Source organism: Rattus rattus, chromosome 15, assembly GCF_011064425.1.
Source record: "Rattus rattus isolate New Zealand chromosome 15, Rrattus_CSIRO_v1, whole genome shotgun sequence".
NCBI lineage: Eukaryota > Metazoa > Chordata > Mammalia > Rodentia > Muridae > Rattus > Rattus rattus.
The window spans coordinates 9,206,965-9,228,964 of NC_046168.1; the positions used below are offsets into that span (position 1 = coordinate 9,206,965).

The following is a 22,000-nucleotide window of genomic DNA, read 5'->3' on the forward strand; positions in this document are numbered from 1 at the left end:
CTTGAGGAGTTTGGGGCCCACATGAAGACCAAGCTGCACCATCTGCTGCATATGTGCTGGAGAGTAATCATTTTGCCCCTTGGGCTCCAAACAGGAATTCTTCATCCCAATTCAGCAAGAAGCAATCATAAGAAGACCATCATCCCAATCCCCTTAAGTGTCACAGTTGTTATCACCTAGGATGGTAGGTTTACATTATTGTACGTTGATAGAAATTTATGGTTGTTTATCTGAATTATTGTATACTAATAGAAATTTAAAGTTGTTTTGTTTTTATTATAATATTAAATTTAAGGCTGCTTTCTTTGAACTATTATATACTGATAGAAATTTACGGTTGTTTTGTTTGAATCATTGTATCTGATAGGAACTTTGTTTTTGTTGTATACCACTAGAAATTTAAGGTTTTGTTTGAATTATTGTATATTGGTAAAGAATTTAAGGTTGTTTTGTTTGACTTACTGTATATTAATAGAAATTTAAGGTTGATTTGTTAGACTATATTGTACATAAGTTGTTTATTTAAAATTTGAATCAAAGTTCTAGTTTTATGGTTCTTATAACTATTTTTATTGTGTGTAGACTGTTAATGTTAGGGAAAAACAATTTTTAAACAAAAAGGGGGCTATGAAGTGGAAATTTCTGGTTGTGTCACGTGATGCAAACACATGCTATTTTGCTGAGGCAAGACACATGACAAGACATATGATGGAGAGTTTAATTCATGGACAGTGGCGGGGGCTTGCACAGGTAGCTGGGCAACTCTTTGTGGGTCTCACTGATCTTCCCTTTGTTGAGGCAGAAGAGTGGCATGGCATCCAGCTGGTCCTAGTCACTCCCACTGACTCCTGCCACTTCAGCAGAGGCCTGGATGTGCTGCCCTTGCTGATCTGTGTTTGGTAACTCCTTTGAACTAGACGGTTGGTAACCTGACACTGCTGAACTGGACTGCTGGTGTCCCAAGACACAGAGATTGGATTCACCCAAAGAACTCCTTCTAAGCAGGTCCACATCCCCTGTCCTGTTTATCATCTTCTCTCCCTACCTTTGGATGGTGGGCTAGGATCAGGGTCGAAGTGTTTAAGAATCCTTATTAAAGAAGGCTTTGGGGTTGGGGGATTTAGCTCAGTGGTAGAGCCTTGCCTGGGCCAAGGCCCTGGGTTGGTCCCCAGGTCCAAAAAAACGAAAAAAAAAAAAAAAAAAAAAAAAAGAAGGCTTTGAAAATCTAAGCCTACACCCAGGTACTCCATGTATGTGATACACATATAGCAAACACTGAAGTGGAAATTTCTGGTTTCTTTGGAAACTCGGTTGTGTGATGTGATGTTTTTCTGGAAGCTGTCTTGTGAGAGGGTGTTTTGCTGAAGCACACATGAGAGGGCATGAAGTTTTGCTGGAACAGACGCCTGAAAGGGCATGTGATAAACGTTTAGAAAGAATATAAATATAACCCCACAGAAGTGAGAGTACGCACTTGCACTGCTATGCCTGCAGCACTGTATACCGCCTCACTCTTGCCGCGTCCACAGACTCATGCCAACTCGCCAGGGCAGTAAGGTCTCTGCCAGGTTAAGCTGCTGCTACTTACTCATGTCTGGTGCTTGCTATTGGACTGGACTGCTGACATCCTTCCTGACAACGAAGACTGGAGATACTTCTCAACAGGACCACATCCCCTTGTCTTACTAACCATCTTTCTCCCCTACCTTTGGTCAGTGGGCTAGAAGGGAGGTTGAAGCATTTGAAATAAGCTTTGAAAAATCTAAGTCTTCAAAACACTCATACACATAAAATTATAAAATGAAAATATATTTCTTATTTTAAAGATGCTAAATTTCATATTCTACATCCTTTGAGCCCTATAAATAAAGTGTTCTTTTTATTATTAAGTTTGTTCTTTAAAATGTTCATATGTGTATAAAATGCATTCTACTTATTTTTACTCTCCATCCCTGCCAACCCTTCTTCCTACAAACCCCTTCTGTATGCACCTTTGAAGCCAGGGGCTTCGGATCCCCTGAGCTGGAGATGCATGTCAGCTGCCTGACTTGGGTGTGGGAAACAAACGTGGTTTCTCTGCCAGAGTAATATGCATTCTTAATCACTAAGTCATCTCTCCAGCCCCCAAACAAAGACATTTAAAAGACACTTAATTAACACTACATCAATCTAACTAAATTGTAATAAGTGCCTCATTAGTGTCTATGACTTCCCAACTCATATTTTTGACCAAGTTTACAGTACTGCACATGGGTTTCCTCCTGTGGAGTAGGCCTCATATCCTCTTAGAAAATGATTGGTTACCCCCATAACAGTCACACCACTATTACACAAGAGGGCAGATCTTCCTTGGCAGGTTGTTATTGCAGTAAGGTTCACATCTAAGTAAAACCACTTGATGCCTTTTTCTCCTCTACCAGCCTGCACAGGTAATGCCTCTCAGCACAGTGCAGAGTGGCCAATGGGCAGTAAGCTTCAGCTCAACTGTAAGCAAGGGCTGTGCTCGGTATCTGCAGCAGCAGGTCTGTCACTGTCCGTGTTCTCAACTTTCTCAGTGCTGCAACCTGCAATACAGCTCTTCATGCTGCGGAACTGTATTGTAACACAAATAACCATAAAATTATTTCTGTTGCTACTTCATAACTATAATTTTGCTATTGTTATGAATCTTAATGTAAATATCTGATATGCAGGATATGCAACCCTAAAGAGGTCAAGACCCACAGCTTAAGAGACCCATTGATTTATGTTATCTCAACAAACTTTGAATTGTTTTATTAAACTTAATTTTCTCAAGTTTATTATAAATTTCATGTTTTAAATTTAAAGGTAGGGGGCTGGGGAGATAGCTCAGTGGCTAATCTAAAGGCAGCAATACTTACACATTTTTATACTCCATAAGATGCTAGCAAAGTACTTTGTACAAGGCACAGCTATGTGAGCTGAACTGAATTTATGCAACCCGTTTGAAAATACAATCCTACCAAGAAAGAGTTCCTGCCTTCGTCTTAATCATATTCTCCTGGTTATTTACAATTAATGATATTGTTTAGAATAGCTAAACAAATAACTTTTAAAGCTCTTGGCAGCTTCTAGTTTTCCAATTAACTTACAGAGCACTCCTTTCCAAAATCTATTATAAAATCTGCTAGAGCTGGCCAACCTTAATAAAAAAAAAAAAAAAAAAAAAAACAGCAAGCTTAAGTTTTTCCAGGAAGAATTATACTTAGTGGAATGAATAGAAAGTTAAAGTGTAGTTAATTATTTGGTCTTCGTTATCTTAAAAATAGTGATTTTTGTATTTAATACAAAATATCGCTACAAATTCAGAATGATTCAATTGCCTGTCTAGCAACCTATATGAAGGAAAAAGCAAGAAAGGAAAGACTGCACAGTTCCATCAGAACCCAAGGGAGCTGACTGTTGGCAGACTGCCTCTTTGTGAAAAGAGCCATATACCTGCACACAAGACATTACAAGTTCATTTACAACACAATGGTCACATCATTCCTAAAATGTGTCTTTTCCAAAGCTTTTCTATCCTTGGGCTGCTAGTCTACGCCAATTTTTTAAACAGCAAGGTTATGTTAATGAAATGTTAGGTTGGTTCGTTTAAATGCAAATCAGGAGATTTAGAAATTAAAAGTACCCACAGCAACATTAACTTGTCACACTGCACAAGATCCAGGCTTGTGAATTACTCTGTACAGTCTTAGGTGTGCCAGGCTGCATCTGCATTAAGTAGATTTACCACAGCTGTAGGAACCTCAGCTCCCAAATCTCTTGGTAAATGTGAAAAAACAAGGTAACCCTTACAATTAACTCACTCTGAAAACCAAATTTTATTTGACTAAATTTCTAAGTCCCAGTCTATCAACTTCGATTTTTACACTATAAACTAGTTGAGATTAAGAGAGCAGTAAGGAAATATTAAGTTTTAAGTGGAAATCGTTTTCATAAAAAGATAATTATTTTCTTATAATTATAGCCAGCATTTCTAATTGTAATTTCAGTATCAACATCTCAATCAGGTCTGATGGCCAAACTATATATAACCAGAGCAAAAAGTCTCCCATACAGCTAGAAAGAGTGTACTGCTCTTAAAGAGGACCAAGAGTTCAGACTCCAACAACCATGGTGAGTAGCTCACAATGAACTGAATTTAATTTCTAAGGATCCTATTTCTGGCCCTCTTCTGGCCTGTGCGGGGACCTGCACTAATGCAAGCACATACCCCACATACACATGTATATACACATAAGCAAAAGTAATATTTATAAAAATGTCTTCAAGGTTCCCTGGAACTGGAGATGGTTTAGGAATAATGACTGCTCTTCCAGAGGACCTGGAATCAGACCCCAGCAATCAGGTGGTGGCTCACAATCATCCAAACTGGAGTACCAGGAAATCTGGGGCCTTCTGTCATCTGCAGATACCAGGTACACAGGTGGTACACACATACATACAGAGAAAACATTTACACACAGAAAACAAATCTAAACAAAGTTTTTTAAGTTCCCCATCTGCCACAGAAGGGTAACTGAATTAAATGAGTCATCCATTGTGTGTTACGTGACCAACCCAGAGCATCTACTTTATATCAGTTACTTCTCTGGCACAAAGTAGATGTCACTCCACTTGCAATTATACAGAATTGTAAAGAAGGATGACAGAACAATGACAGCGATGACTTAGAGTAGTAGTAGTAGTAGTAGTAATAATAATAATAATAATAATAATAATAATAATAAAAACACTCCACCAGGTGGTAGTGACACATGCCTTTAATCTAGCCCATGGGAGAACAGTAGCAAGCAGATCTCTACAAGTTCAAGGCCAGCCTGTCTACAGAGCCCAGGACAGCCTAGGCTACACAGAAAAATGAGAGACAGACAGACACACCACCCCAATCGTGCATATTTTACTTTTATTTTTTAATATTTTTTAGAATACCAAAGGAAATAGCTAAATTCAAAACAACCATCAGGAAACATACAAAAAGCACTAAGCAAAGGGCAAAATCTAAATCCAACTACCGTTGGATTCTAAATTCAACCACTGAGCAGCACATATTCAGCCAGTATTTGTGTGCCTCTTCTAAGAACACTATTCCAGACAACAGTGAATACCACTAAAAAGGAACTAGGTGTGGTGGCTCTCACCTGTAATCTAGAAAACAAGCCTAGATATTTAAAAACAAACAAACACTGCAGTGATGACATAAGCAATAAACAAAGAGAGGCTATCAGCACTAGGAGGAAAATGCAGGCAGGTGGGGTCTTTAGAGGGCCAAGAACCAGTCAAATTGAACCCATACCAGTCTAAAATCCCTGCACTTGGGAGACAGAGGTAGGAAGATCAGGACTTCACCTGTGCTACATACCAAGTTTGATGGCTGACTGTACTCCCAAACTGAAAGCCAACATAAACCCTTCCTCAATTGTCCGTCTGGTGTTCTGTCTCAACAATAAGCAAAGCAACTAATACATTACTATCTCAACTCCTGTTAGGTTTGAAACCTCCCCTCAAAAGTTGTGGGAAGAGCAGAGCATGGTGACACCTGCTTTTAACCTCACCACTGGAGAGGCAGAGACAGTTTAAAACCAGTTCTTGGTCTACAAAGAGTTCTTGGTCTGCTTGAACTGTGCAAGACTTTGTCTCAGGGAGGGGAGGGGGAAGAGAGGGAGAAAGGGAAAGAAAAATGTTCCAGATATAGATAGTTACAACACAAAGTGCAAAGTTAAGGTTGTACAGGTCTCCATTCTTCACAAGAAGCTCTAAAAGCTTAAAGGAGGGTGCCCCTAGCTATCAAATAGACCTAATTAAAAATCTGTCTGATATCACTTCAGAAGCAAGTGGTTGTCTCAGGCTGTGAATAACATAGGCACCTTCCAGCAACCAGAGCATAACTGAAAAACAGAGTGGGTGGTGAAACAGCAACCAAATCAAAAACAAACCTAAGAAATAAGGCATTACAGATCTGAACTTTGTCCCTCCACACTTCTCTATCCTAGAACCATTCTATTCTTATTGTTTATAACAATTATTTAGAGATACTAAAGAAAAATCCTCTCCAAGGGGAAGAGGGTCTATGTAGAGTCAGTTTGCTATGTTTGTGAAAAATACCTGAGACAATCAACACTTTGCTTTGTTTTGTTTTTATCCCCCAGGTGGGGATAATCAACTAACTTTTAAAACAGCGGTTTGGTCAGGCATGGTGATGCATTTAAACCCAGCGCTCCGGAGGCAGAGGCAGATGGATCTCTGAGTTCCGAGGACACCCTGGTCTACAGAGAGAGTTCCAAGACAGCCAGAGCTACAAAGAGACTCTGTCCCAAAAAAGCGAAAAAGATTATATTTGGTTCTTGATTTCAGGTATTTTAGTGTGTAACTGGTTGGCTCTACAATTTTGAACCTATGGCAACACACCAAGAAAAACATGGTGAAATAAAGTCTCCTGGCCAATGTCCCCCACTGTCCTGTAAACCCCTTGGAAGACGTGTCTCCAGTGACTTAGACTTCCCATTAGGCCTAATCTTGACCTGCGGGTTGAGATTCATTTGGCAAACCTCTTATCTCCAAAAATATTTCTATTACAATTCTTAACAGTAGCAAAACTAGAGTTGTGAAATAGCAACAAAATATGGTTGGAGGCCAACCCTTCAAGGAGACTCTAGGGCCTTTAACACTGCCACATAACCATCCTACTGACATAATACACACTGTTCTGAAAGCTCTAGCCTGGGTCTTATCTCTGGCCTGGAGTATATGCATAAGCCAGTAGTGTTAAGCTCGGTGACAGAGCACTTTCTTAGTAGCTGCTGAGCCCTGGGCTCCATTCCCAGAACTGCTTATAGAGTGTGGGTAGAAGGGTTGTTACCTGTGAATCTGCAGTCGCTGCCATTCTACAATGCCAGCCTTTGTTATCACTGTCATTGGGTGGAGGAAGGAGTTGATAAAGTCAAACCCTTACTCAGCCAACTGCACCTGCATGGGCCTTCCCAGCCTCACCCCAGGAGCCCAGGAAGGCCTCCCGATCTTTGCATTCACTTTTCCTCTGCCCAGAGAGCCTTCGGGAGTTTTCAACTAGAAAGCTACTATCTTCTTTCAATACTCAGACACATCCTGTCCTCTACCGCACGGAAAGGGTTCTTCCTGATTCTCTAGATTCCTCCAGAATTTGCCACATGAAACTATAAAACTGAGTCACCATGAACACACATGGATCACGACTGTTTGTTCTAAGGCAAGATCTTGCCATTAGCCCTTACAGAGCAGTCAGTCCTCCTGCCTCAATCTTCCATCAAACTGATAAGAGGATTGCAGGTGTGTGCCACCAAAACCAGCAAACCAGCACATAAAAACAAACCAAAACACTTGCCAGGCGGTGTGGGGTGTGCCTTCAAGCCCAACACTCAGGAAGCAGAGGCAGGAGGATTTCTGAGTTCTGGTGTCAGAACCAGTCCCAGCCTGGTCTACAGAGCAAGTTCCAGGCTAGCTCGGACTATACAGAGAAACCCTGCTCCTAATCATGTTTAACAATTATTTAGAGGAGTGAAGGACAGTGGACAACTTTACTTTAATTCTCTACTACTCGGTGGTTTCCAGGAATTCTAAGTGCCCTGCCTGAAGGCAGGTGCATTTACAGTGGAGCCGTCCCTCTGGTCCACCTTCACTCTTCTGTTCAACTAACCTAGGTGCAAGGGCACATGCTTATAATCTTGTATGTTCAACTATGACTCAAAACTACTTAAATTTCATCTAGCAACACTAACATATAGAAAGAAATAAGGAAGAAGATTAGCAAAACTCAACACAGATTGCAACTCCCACCCATCACTGTATTCCCAGGGCTAGTGTCATTAGCCAGGAAGCTTACCATGTCTCTAGCATGTTGCACACTGGACGATTCTTAATGGTCTATATTTAAGTGAATACTTCCCAATGTTGCTGACATACAGCATAACACTTCCTTAGATTCAATAACACTACCTAGAAAACTGCATTTACCTTTCAATAGTCTTAAATACGTTTACATTTTCCTTGCAAGCCTTAGCATCTTCCATTTCCTTGAATTTCACCCCTTCCCAAAGGATCAAGTTCACATTTCATTTGACCATTTCACTCTAAAATGACAGGTTTTTAAAGATACACTTCAAAGTCAGTGTAAAGCTCCTCTGAGAATCAAATGCCCCCAGGTCAATGAAAGTTTTTAAAAAAAAAAAAAAAAAAAAAAAAAAGGTAACATATGATTACAGGAAACCTTGTCAAATCCCCAGAAACAGAAAATCCCAAAAGCCTCCTTGGTGATGTAACCTGCCTCTCCTTTTCAATATCTGTCTTATTCACTTCCCTATATTTTATAAATTATGATTAAGAGCCCAAATTAATAATGAAATGTATACTATAATGAAATATCCAACATAGTATAAGTAAATGGTAATAATACATCTTCACTTGGAAAGAAAGCATGTATTGGAGCCAACCACACAAGGCAAATGGAGGAGGAGGCCCCTCACCTTCCAGTCACTAGAAATGGGTCACACTGACTGTGTTTCCTGAGTTATGATGGTACTTCCAGCTTTAGGAAGACTCTGCAGCTTAACCTGACTAACGAAGCAGTGCATGACTGTATAACCTAATCTTCAGTTCTGAAGTCAAATACTAATAAAAATAAACTAAAACAATAAAACATTTTGCCAATTTTAACACAAAATCAGAAAAAGACAAAGAAAAACAGCTTTATAAAATGGCAGGAAATCAAAATTAGATAATCCAGGAAATAATTAACCTTTAAATTAGCAATTCAAAAATAAGATAAATTATAATACTAAGATTAAACTGGATTAATCATTATAAAATTCTAACACTAATTAAAATATTTTGTAATGTCTTTTCAGTGTCTTTTTAAAAATGGGGGCCTCAGTGGTTTAGACCACTTGTTGCTCTTACAGAGGACTGGATTCATTTCCCAGCACTACAGAGCAACTTAAAACTGTCTATAACTCAAGTTCACGGGATTCAATGTCCTCTTTTCTGACCTCTAATGATACCAGGAACACACATGGTACACACATATGCATATATGTGTAAGCAAAACATGCATACACATAAAGTAAATAAACCTAAAAAATAAATTTTAATGCTAAAAATGAGTTATATAAATTCTACAATTCCACTTCTTTTAATAAATCAAGAAGAAAGGCTAATATTTTAAAAATCAAATCACGCAATCACACTACTTGTTTCAAGTGATCAAATCTTAGTTACAAATGTTTAGAACATCCAAAGTTGCACCATGTGCATGACTCCAAACCTATAGGGAGGTAATATAAGTTAAGCCACAGTCAAAAAGTAAGTTTGGGGGATGGGGGCTTGAGAGTGGAACTGGGAGGAGAGAGAGGGGCTGCAATCAGGCTATTAAATAAATAAAAAGTGAGTTTGATTGTCAAGAAAATAGAAATTTATGCTCATTTCAAGCTCCATTAGAAATAGAGTAGAAGCACACCAATACAAGAAAAAGTTTGCAAGTTATTTAAAAAGCAGAAGATAATAAACATTTAAAAGGGGCTGGAGAGATGGCTCAGAAGTTAAGAGCACTGACTGCTCTTCCAGAGATTCTGAGTTCAATTCCCAGCAACCACATGGTGGCTCACAACCTTCTGTAATGGGATCTGATGCCCTCTTCTGGTTTATCTAAAGACAGTGACAGTGTACTCATATAAAAAATAATATAAATTTTAAAAAGTTCTAACCAAAACAAGAAAAAAATCAATACTGACATTTTACTGTGAAGCATGGTTCCTTTTATACCCTCTGAACTTTAAATACTGGTTAATTCAGTACTGTGCTCTCACCACTTGCACAAAAATTAAACTAGCAATTCAAGACAGACTGTCCCAAATCATTACACTGTTAGGTCCTGACCCCCATGTGGGCTGAGCACCAGACCACTAGACTGCACAAGCAACACCTTCAGCAAGCTCACTGGCACTGCTGCCCTACAAGGCTCTCCTCATGCCCAGTGCTCCACTCCCTGTATCCCAAAAGGAAACAGAAGGTGCTAAAGCCAATCCCCAAACAGAAGGTAAAATGTGCTCTCCTCCACTAAATTTTTAATTTTTTCATTCTTTCCCTATTTTTGTAGGTATATATTTCTATACATGCGTGTGTGTTATTAGTGGGGGGAGAGACTGCTAGCAAATGTGGACCTGAGCATGCTACAGCACACAGTGGTCAAAGAATAGCCATGAGTCATCAGAAGGCGGAGGCAGGAGGACTACTGAGTGGGAGGATTCTAGAATGAACTAAGAAGCATAGTTCCTTGGAATACTATTCCAACAACAGTTGTGCAGTCAACCTAAAGCAAGGCAAACTAATTTACCTCCAAGAACTGCACAAGCATACAACTAAGCCATTTGATATTAAGTTTCAATTAATACTAAAATTATATAATATATAATCTGCTTCCAAAGCTACAGTAACACAAACTCTAAAGAGACTAAAGGAAGATTACAGATGAGAAGGAGAGTCTAAAACCATCTGAGACCCAGAGCACTGCTGGACAGACAGTTGAGGGTTCACTCTACAATGACACCAGCACCAACTTGGAGCACTCACAAACTCATTAACACCCACGAAGCAGAGAGGACACTTCCAACCACACCCAAGGAATGTCACTGTCATCCAAACCCTCTAGCTTCACCCAACAACTAGTCTACTAGAAACAGACAAGCAACAGAGCCTGAACTCTAAAGTGTAAAACACTATGACATACCACAGATAAAGTAAATTTATGAAGGAGAAATTGGCCAAAAAAAGTATTTATTTAGGGGTTGGGGATTTAGCTCAGCGGTAGAGCGCTTGCCTAGGAAGCGCAAGGCCCTGGGTTCGGTCCCCAGCTCCGGAAAAAAAAAAAAAAGTATTTATTTTTGGGGGTGGGTTTTGGTTTTGGTTTCTGGTTTAAGACTGGATTTCTCTATATAACCTTGGCTGTCCTAGAACTCACTGTATAGACCAGGCTGGCCTTGAACCCAGAGATCAGTCTGCCTCTGCCTCCTGAGTGCTGCAATTAAAGACAAGTGCCACCATGGCTGGCCTAAAATTTTTAGAGCTATAAGAAAAAGCTTAACTTGTAAGTAACCCAAATGTCCTTCAACAAATGAACGAATAATCAAAATGTGGTATATAGAGCCCAGAGAGATGGTTCAATGGGCAACAGCACGTGCCTCACAAGCCTTGCCATCTGAGTTCATGTTCCAAGAAATAAAAGGCCAGGGGGAAGCCAGATGGCACAGCAAATAAGGTGCTTATCACCAAGCTTGGCAACCTAAGTCAAATCCTTATGACCCACATGGTAGAATCAACTCCTACAAGTGGTCCTTTTATCTCCATAATTGTGCCATGGCCCACATATACACAAAATAAATTAATGGAGAGGCTGAAGAGAGCTCAGCAGCTAAGGCACTTACTACTCTCACAGAGGGGGCTGCGAGCAGGCAGCTGACGACCACCTGCAATACAGTTAGTTCTAGAGCCCTGTCTGGCTGCAGTAGAACACTCACATACAAATAAAATTAATGACTGTAATAAAAGAAATTATTTCAACTGATGATCTGTCCATAACCCCAGCAATCATACAGAATGATGGAAGTGGAATCAATCGCCTACCCACAGCTCCAAGGCAAGCTATTCTAGAGTATTAAGCACAACAGCAGGAACAAGTTGAGAGAGCCAGCTAGATGGTTCATTAGGTGAAGCCAACTACCACCAAGCTGATCAAACTCTCACTCTGAAAAGGTAAAACGGATTCCCATGATTTGTTCTCTAACTTCCACACTCAAATGATGTACACACACACACACACACACACACACACACACACACACACACACACACACACACACAGGGCTTCCAGGGAAAAGCTTGGATCAATGCAGATTGGACAATTCCAATCCATTTTAGCTTTACTTAGCAGCAACTCTCCATCTCCCTAGCCAGGCACATTTTACCCAAAAGCTTTGCCAGGTGGGCAAACAAGGGCCCTGCCCTCTGGATAATGAGAAATCTTATTCTTATTGCTAATTACTGCTTCTAATCAGGGAGACAGGGAAACAGAAGAGCATCCACTATTACACCTCTGCTAGTTCTCCTCCAGCTAAATATAATTCCTCCCCAAATGTAATGAACCAACACCTTTCCCTCCTACTTAATTTTTCTCTTAATTCTCTTCTGGGAGCTGGGGGTAGTGGGTAAAAAATGTAAAAGCAATCATACAGGGGATTAGAGTGTGATTAGAATGTTATCATGGTGCTTCTTGGTCCTCAGTGTTTTTACATATGGATTGAGTATGTTGGTCCCCAGTTGGTAGGACTGAGTAGAGTAACATGACTACAATCCCTAGCTAGTATCAGTACTGGGAAGGCTGAGGCAAGAGGCTTTTGACTTCAAGACAAACCTTTGAAAACTTGGTCTTCAAAAGTAGAGAGAGAGAGGGTCTAGTGAAAGGTCACTAAGATACAGGGATGCTGCCCTCAGTAAGGCACAAGTACACATGTGTACATGTGTGTTCAATATATAATTCTTATAAAAAATGTTGTACACATAAGACCAGCCAGGCATGGTAGTGTATGCCTACCTCTGCCTTCCTATGGGCAGCCCACTTTTTTATGTGAGTGCCGAGAAGAGGAACTCAGGCCCACATGTTTGTGCAGCAACACTTCATCTCCTGAACCACCCCCTTAGCTAGTAACTTAGCATTTATTGACTACTACCTACTATGAACAAAGAAACAAGTCTGGTACCACAGGATGCAGAAGGATAAAAATAAACATCTTGACTTGAAGGACTTCACCATCTAGCAGAGCAGCTAGCAAGATAATTTTTACTATCAGAATTGTTTAAGGTTATTTATTTTTATTTATGTATACACTGTAGCTGGCTTAAGACACACCAGAAGAGGGCATCATCGGATCCCATTACAGATGGTTGTGAGCCACCATCTGGCTGCTGGGAATTGAACTCAGGCCCTCTGGAAGGGCAGTCAGTGCTCTTAACCACTGAGCAATCTCTCATCCCTGCTATAGAATTTTAAGGTAAGTTAACAACATGGGAATATTTAAATAATAAACTTGATTTATTGGTTTACCCCTAAGAAAACCCACTTAATATAAATAAAATATAGCTTGTTCAGCACTCCATAACAGAAAGACTGTATTAGCATTTTATCACATTGGAGGTGAAAATAAACACCCTTTATATCATCACCATCATCATATCAGACAGATAAAAAGTTTAAACTAAGGCTGAGTCTCATAAGAGTACAATTTCCAAAGATCATGCTATCATAATTCAGGTAACAAATAATCAATGAAAAATTAGCAACAAAAAACACCTCATCACATAATTCTAACTCTATTGTTTAGTTTAGCCTTTTAAGAATTATATATTGGAGGCTAGAAAGATGGCTTAGCAGTCAAGAGCACTGACTGCTCTTCCAGAGGACCTGAGATTCCCAGAAATCATATGGTGGCTCACAACCATCTGTAATGAGATTCAATGCCCTCTTCTGGTGTGTCTGATGATAGCTATAGTATACTCATACATAAAACAAATAAATCTAAAACAAATAAAATTTACAATAGAATTATATACTAAGGGCTGCAAAAACGGGTCAGTAGTTAAGAGCCCTTGCTACTCACTCATTGAGGACCAGAGTTCAGATCCCAACACCCACTTCGGACATTTCACAAATGCCTGTAATTCCAGCTCCAATGTATTAAGTAAGACACCCTCTTCTGGCCTCTGTGAGCACCTACACACACAAGTATGCATACATTCTGGCATACACACAGATACACACATTTACACAGGAGTTAAGATAAAATATATTTTAAAAACTCAATTACGGAGTGAGGTGTGTAGTTCAGGCCTGTAATGTCAGCACTTGGAAAACTGAGGCAGTAAGATAGCCATTGAGTCTGAGGCCAGCCTGAGCTGGAGAAAGTTTCAACTAAAACAACACGGAATGCAATCACATTTTTAAACCTCAGTGCCCAATGAGCAGAGGTGACATGGCTAGAATAATATAATTCCTGCCCTCATAGTACCCAATTTAACTGACAGGGGTAGAAAGGAAACCCACAGGGGAAAGTTCCATGTCTTTGGATTTCATGACTTTAGACATTACACCAAAAGCAGAAAAAACAAAAAGCACAAACTGTACTTCATCAAAATTACAAACTTTTTGACCTGGGCAGCAGTGGCATATGCCTTTAACCACAGCACATGGGAAGCAGAGGCAGACTAGCTAATCTTTGAGTTCAAGGCCAGCCTGGTCTACAGAGAAAGTTTCAGGATAGCCAAGGCTACAAGGAGAAACAGTGTCTTGAAACACACACACACACACACACACACACACACACACACACACACACACTCTTTTAAGCCAAGGCAATAGTGGTGCACATCTTTGACCCCAGCTCTCAGGAGTCAGAGGCAGTCAGATTTTCTGAGTTCAAGGCCACCCTGGTCTACAGCCAGAGTTATAAAGGTGGGAAGTGGGCGTGGGGGGTATGCAATGGGACTTTTGTCTAACAAAAGAATACAATCAACAGGGAGTAAAAAGACAGGGAACCAGAGAAAGTATTTACAAATCACGTCTCTGATAAGGGATTACCATGTAGAATATTTTTATTCTTTAGTACTAGAGAAGCAGAGGGAGGCAGATATCTAATAGGTAGAACCAGCCTGGTCTACCTAATGAGTTCCAGGATAGCCAGGGCTACATAGAGACCAAGTCTCAAAAAAAAAAAAAAAAAAAGGCAACAAAATATATAAAAGCTACAACTCAAGCACACTACCAAGAAGACTGTTTTAAAGTCCAGGCTAGGGATCTGACCAGAAGTACTACTCCAGCCTAGAGCACCTACAACCTGTGGGTTTAATTCCCAATACCCACATGTAACTCACAATGGTCTTTAACTCTGCCAGTTCCAAGGAAATGTATGCAGCCTCCAGGGCCAGCAGAGTTAACAGTCTGCAAGGAGCAGGAAGGAGATCCAGTTCAAAACAATGCTACATCGGTTCAAACTGTTAAGAGTCTAACACTGGGCAGTTTATTTTAGGCATATTTAAGTTCAGTAAAATTTGAAAAAAAAAAAAAGTTTACTGGTGTAAATAATTCCCTGTGCACAAGGAGGCATAACTACATTGGAACTCTTCTCAAAATACATGTCATTTCTGTCATGAAGACAGGTTCTAGAAATAGGCTACATACATTATCTTAAGGGCCTAGGGTAAGATCTGGTGTGGTCTCAGTCATACTCATAGGACAAAGGTCATTTGGGCTGTCAGTCACCTCCAGCCCTAGTTATGGAAGCTTGCCATGCAGATAACACTAAGGACACCAGACTATTAAGCACCTCTGGTCCTGACTTTGGGGGATGGGGGTCCCCTAGCCATATAGATAATACAACAGCTGCCTAAATGATTAGACACCTCTGGTCCTGCATAGGGGAGCTTGGTATGACATGCCCCTAAAGACAGCCAAGAATCAGCTAAGTTATTAGCCACCATCACAATCTTCTAGACAGAAAGCAGGTCATACATCTTTTCCTTGCAGAAGACAGCCCTGCATGTTTAGCATTCTTGGTTTCCCTAGCACCACCTGTGAGCACGAGAACCTTTGTGCTGACGACAGAAACCCAACACCTTCTGGCCCCATGGCACCAAGCACACAGCCATCCATGCAGGCAAACCACTGATACACATAAAACTTAAAAACTTAAAAGAAAGAGAGGGGGAAGGAAAGATAAAAATGGTCAAACAGAACAGTTAGCTGCCAGGAGAGGTAAATAAGAAACTACCGTTTAAGGAGCACAAAATTCACTTGGGCAGATAAAAATAGCTCTAGAGGACCAGAAAACACTTTTCCACATTGTACTGTACTTAACAGTGCCTGGTATCAGACTGAAGTTTGAAACAAGGCTGAGTTGTTGAATGGATTTCCTTCTTGCCCCCTGAAGATTGTTACTGTCAGTTCTGGTGGCACAAAGACCCTCACAAGTTTCCCTGGAACTGATAGAGATTGCACAATAACATGCATTTACTTAAAGCCAATGAGCATACACACTCAGGCAAAAAGTTTAAATGGTAACTTTTGTTGTGAACATCAAAAAGTAAAAAGTAATTAGTTCCCCACATGGTAGCACACAACTGTCTATATAGCTCTCGTTCCAGGGGATCAGCTACCTATTCTGCCCTCTCTATGGATACTACACACACATGATGCACAGACATACATTCAGGTTCACACACATGAAATGAAATAAAATGCGATTCCTAAAGATAAATGAAGGACAGTAAATAACATTATCACTTATCGGGGCTGGAGAGATGGCTCAGTGGTTAAGAGCACCGACTGCTCTTCCTGAGGTCCTGAGTTCAAATCCCAGCAACCACATGGTGGCTCACAACCATCTGAAATGAGATCTGATGCCTCTTCTGGTGTGTCTGAAGATAGTGACAGTGTAATCATAATATATAATAAATAAATAAAATATTTAGAACAAGCTCATGTCTCAAAACAGTTCTGAGAGGGCTCACATCTAAAAAAAAAAAAAAAAAAATTATCACTTATCTCTACAAGGTTTAAGATTTTCTGATCCAGTCTGCAACGGTGGGGGAGTATCACTCAGTTTTTGGAGGGGTATAGAAGCAAAAGGCATTCCAACAAAACGGACAAAGACCCAGGGAAGGAGACAAAGGATAGGAAAATTTACAACAGAAAATCGGTCTGGTAGCCAAGGATGTAGCTCAGTTAGTAAGTGATTGTCTAGCATAAAAGAGGTCCTGAGTTAATCCCCAATACCACATATACCTGATGAACCCTGTAATTCCAGCACTCAGGTTATGAAGACAAGAGTTTCAGGAGTCCAAGGTCATCTGGGGCTACATAACAAGTTGAAACCATTCTGGGCTGCATGAGACACTGTCTCAAAAATCAGAATTAAAGGCTACCAAATGGCTCACTGGGTAAAGGCACTTACTAATAAGACTGAAAATTTGAGTCAGATTCCCTAGAAATTACATGGTAGAAAAGAGAACCAATTCACAAAAGCTATCCTATCTCTTCACTTGTGCATGTGGATGTGTGTGTGTGAGTACATGCATGCAAATACTCTTAAGAAAAATATTGTTCTGAAACAGACTCTTACTATATTATATGGCCTTAGCTGGAACTCTCTGTATCAGGCTGGCTTTGAACTCAATTCTGCCTCCACAGTATGAGCCACTGCACCAGCCCCTGCCCCACCCCCACCCCAAAAATTAATGAAAGTAAATTGGTCTGAATTTTTTAAGTAAAAGGTAGAATTTAGAAGATCTTGAACCCAACCATAGACTAACCACCACAACTACACAGCAGCATTAGGTTTCAAAAATAAGTGTGGGACCTCTGGGCTGCCAAGATGGCTGCTGGCAGGTTCCTGCCACCCAGCCTACCTAACAACCTCAGCTGGCACATGGAACCCACATATTCGAAGAAAAGAAGCAACTTCTCCAAGTTGTCCTCTAACCACAACACGTGTGCACACAAACACACAAAATAATAAAATATGAACTTTGTAAGGGGGCTATCTTCTTTCTTTTAAAAATTTTAAGAGCTCAATCACCCTGAGCAGCACAGTATGACCTGGTTTCAAAACAGAGGCGGAAGGGCAAAGCCAAGTGACACATGTGCTGCTTCCTAGTGGATATACATGGTCTTCAGTTTGTATTAACTCACTGAACAAGTGACCCTAATTTGATCACTTTCCTCTAATTATACTTCAACTTTGAAAAGGTTTACTATTAAAGACAAAGCCTTAAACCAGGAGTGGTGGCACAGACCTTTGATCCTGGCACTGGGAAGCAGAAGCAGGTGGCTCTCTGAGAGTCTGAGGCCAGCCTGGTCTACTTGGAATATATAAGACAGCCAGGACTGCATAGACACCCTGTCTCAAAAACCTTATTACCCCCACACATACACTTCCCAGAAGTCATCCACAGAAAACATTTACCAAACAGTATAAAAGATGTAATATAGAAGCTGTATAAGACACCAAAGCACTGAGTGCCAAGAGAAAACAGGTTTCCAAGTGATTAAGAGAAAGCAACATGGTCCGGAAGGAAAACCACAGGGGGAACAAAATAAAAAGCAAAGTGTGGTGGTACACAATTAATCCTGGCATTTGAGAAGCTGAGGCGGGAAGATCACTAAATTCACTCAAGACCCTCTGCTAAATAAATAATAAACCAAACAAGCAACTAAACAGCTTACTCGTACTCAGATTCACAGACACACAGCTCTCAGATACACAGCTCAAAAAAAGACAGACAGACAGTCTAAAAGTGGAGTGGAAGCAGAGAAAGGCATGTAAACAAAACACTCTAGGGCGGATCCTGTCCCTGACTAGATTTGGGCAGGGCAAGGTTGAAGAAAGCTCCAGTTGCCCCGAACAGCAGTTTGACTGTAATCAATTACCTCATCTGTCATTGACTGCCATAAGTTTAGACTGAGAAAGACTTTCTTCCTCCTTCATTCAGTGCAGCATCTAATTTGCCCTCCTTACCAGATACCAACCAAAGGTTGGAGAGGGCATGAGCCTTGCCTTGAAGAGATTTACAGGGCTCACTTCCCAACAAGGCCTGCAAATAGGGCTATCAATAAGTTACAACGCAAACAGAAGTTACTAAAAAACTTATACACAAAATTTGCTACCAGAAATGAAAACGCTGGCTCTTGAGAAAAGAGTTCAATGCTTCAGAAGCTTTACCCAGATGCCTGGATGCCACCCCTACCCAATTTGTATCTGGATCCTTTCCACTCATCCAGGTCACCTTTACCCACATGACCTTCCCCACTCAACTCCTTGCCTTTACACACACACCAATTCAAATTTTCTCTAAGCACCAGCAAGGAATAAAACGATGTTCAGATCGTGAAAGCCCCATATCATCTTACAGTTTTAGAATAAAATCTAAATCTGTGACCTGGTCTTTGCCTTCCCTGGCAACCTTCTCCCTACTTCAGTACTCACAATAAACAGATCTCCTCTAAACCTGTAGGCCTCCAAATGCCTAGCCAATGCTCAGGCTACTTACACCTACTTCGGATCCTATTCCTTCATCCTGTCTAGGTCTCAGCCAGTACACAACCACCGACACCTTCAACAAGCAGGGAGAGCTAGCTGTACTATCACTAATGTGACTTTTTTTAAAATTACAAGATATAAGGAGACCCATGTGGGTCAGGAGAGAAACTACACTCAAAATAAAAAACTGGACGTTTGCGGCTAAGGTTGATGACAGAGGTAGGGGTGTGCAGCTCAAATATAGAGCACTTGCCTAGCAAGCACAGGTCTAGGTTTGTTCTCCAATACAACAGTGTGGGGTTTGATGAGAAAAGGCACAAGGCAGTGAGTGATACTCAACTAGGAGGGGAAAAAAAGCCACCCTCATCTCTGATCACCATATAAAATGTTTCTAATGGGAATGGAGATGGGTGTCACACAACTGATATTGGAAACCAATATATTTGATTAGAATCATATGCAAGAAAAGGAGGGTTGAAAAGTAAAGGGGGAAAAAACCAGAATATCACCATTCCACTTAAATGCCCTTTTAGATTTCCCTATTCCTTCTGTCGCATTACTTCAACTCATGCTTCACCCAGTTCAAAAGCCACCACCTTCCAGAACAGCTTATAAACCTAGTTAACACCCCCAACCATGTCCCACAAGTTTCTGTTGTTTGCATTATTATACAATATGACCCAGACAGGTGTGATGGCACACATCTGAACCCCAACACTCAGGAAGCTTAAGCTAGTTTGGGGCTTCACAGTGAGATCCAGAATGGAAAAAGAAAAAAGGATATGACACTTGAGAAGCTTCCAGGCCTCAAAGAGAATTTTAAAAACCTGGTCTTTTTTTTTTTTTTTTTTTTTTAGCTTAGTTTAAGGCAGGAAGTATGAACAATTAAACAGAGGCCACGAATTATTTCCCCACTCAATCCTTTTGTAAAACAAAACAAATTCCATCTCATGAGGTAACATCCACCAGTAGTCTTTAAAAACCAACGCTAAGGGTTGGGGATTTGGCTCAGTGGTAGAGCACATGCCTAGCAAGTGCAAGGCCCTGGGTTCAGTCCCCAGCTCCGAAAAAAAGAGAGAAAAAAAAAAAAAAACGCTAAACACAAAGTAACTTCTTAACACGCCTAAAATATATGATGAAACACACACACACACACATTCACACACACACACACACACACAAACACAAACCCACTTAAAATAAAACCAAACGTTATGAAGGCACAGAAGTATCAATCCTCGATTTGAGCCAACCGCTCACTGAATTATTGGGGTGGCCACTGCTTGAAAACCAAGGTTACGAATCCAGTCATCAACATCCCCGCCCCCCAAGTTCTACACACATATTAACAAGTTCCTTTTAAAGTCGAAAGGCTGGTCATTGACATCGCAGGCTGGCGATGCCCGCCCTCGGGATTCTGAGGCAGGGAAACCGAGCGATCCAGGCCAGACTGGGCTACTTAGTTAGCAAGATCCGCTCTCAGTAATCAAATGTTAGTAACTCTAATGCTACTCCTGAAAACTAAGAGTAATGTCAGTCAGGTTTAGCAGCAAAAAGGCTGAGTAATTTTAAGGTAAAAATTAAACTCCATGCCACAAGTCCACACGGGTGTGGCGCACCTTAAGGACAAGAGCGCTGGAGAACAGGAAACTACGACTCCCATTCTCCGTGGGTCGGGCTGGAATGTCCGCTCCTCCGACCTCTAGTCCTGCAAACGACCAAGTTTCAGCCGCGGGCAGGGGGAGGGGAGTGGCCGACACAAATCCTCGAAACAATCGCGTCCCTAAAGCGCCCCACAGCCCGACCGCCAGGGACACGCCGCGGTTGTCCCTCAGTGAGGGAGACGGCCTGAGGCGCGACGCCGGTCCCGCGCGCGCTCCCTGCTCCGGGAACAAAGTTTAGAAAGAGGGAGAAAGTTTTCCAAGGAAGCGCCCCGGCGGTCGCCCCGCTTTCCGAGCGTCGGGCTCCGCCCGCCCAGGCCCAGGCTGCTCCGGGAAGCCGCCCTAACCCGACGCTCCAGGGCGGCGGCGGCCGAGAGCCCGAGCCGGACACCCCGGACCCCAGCCTGAGGAGACCCGCGCCCCACCAGGGGGCCCCGCGCACCCCGAGGGAAGGTACGAAGAGTTACCTGCGGCGAACGGGGCGAGCGCTGGACGACTCCTGAGGCGCCAAGCCGACGGCCACCGCTTTGTCTCCCGCCCGTCCGGCTCCCAGGAGGAAATGGGCCGCCCTGCGCCCCCGCCCCCGGCCCGCCCCGCGCCGCGCCGCGCCCGCCCTTCCCGGCACCTCCCTCCGCGCGCTCTTCCCGGCGCCTCCCGAGGCCTCCTCACCGCTGGTCCCGGCCTGGCGCGGCCGGCGCTTTCTAGGGAGAGCCTCCCACCCGGAAGGTAGCCTGGCAACTCCAGGCCCGGACCCCCAGAAGTCCTTTTTGTATGGCCTTTGGGCACGGAGACCCCGGACCCCCGACGGGAAGGAGGGGCGGAGACTCGGGGAACAGCCCGCGGCGGGGAAAGGCGGGCGGAGGGCAGGTGAGTCACGGCTCCCGGCTCAGGTGAGTCTCGGGGCGCGGCCCCGAAAGGCCCCGCCCCGTCCGGCTCCGGGAGACCGCGCGGCGACGCAGGGTTCGCGGAACGCACTGCTGTGACCAAGTACCCCGTATCCTAGTCCAAGGCGCCCAGAAAAGGGGGCAACCTTCTGCTTTGCTTTAGGAGAAGAAACACACCAAGTAAAAGTTCCACCTCTCCCGGCACAGTGGAACGGGAACCTCAGGATCTGTTTTGGTCTTTTTTTCTTTCGTTTTGTGGTGTTTGTTTTGTTGTGTTATTTTATTTTTGAAGTTGGCTCTTACATAGCTCAGGCCGGTTTCC

General features: G+C 42.1%; 1 protein-coding gene across 1 annotated transcript in view; it reads right to left on the minus strand.

The window, feature by feature from the left end:
• Positions 1-21,365, minus strand: part of Ctnna1 (catenin alpha 1) — a 128,999-nt gene extending 107,634 nt beyond the window's left edge. Inside the window, exon 1 of the mRNA XM_032885963.1 lies at positions 21,262-21,365. The gene's annotated coding sequence lies outside the window, so the exon portion shown is untranslated. The remainder of the gene's footprint in view (positions 1-21,261) is intronic.
• Between the last annotated feature and the right edge of the window lie 635 nt (positions 21,366-22,000).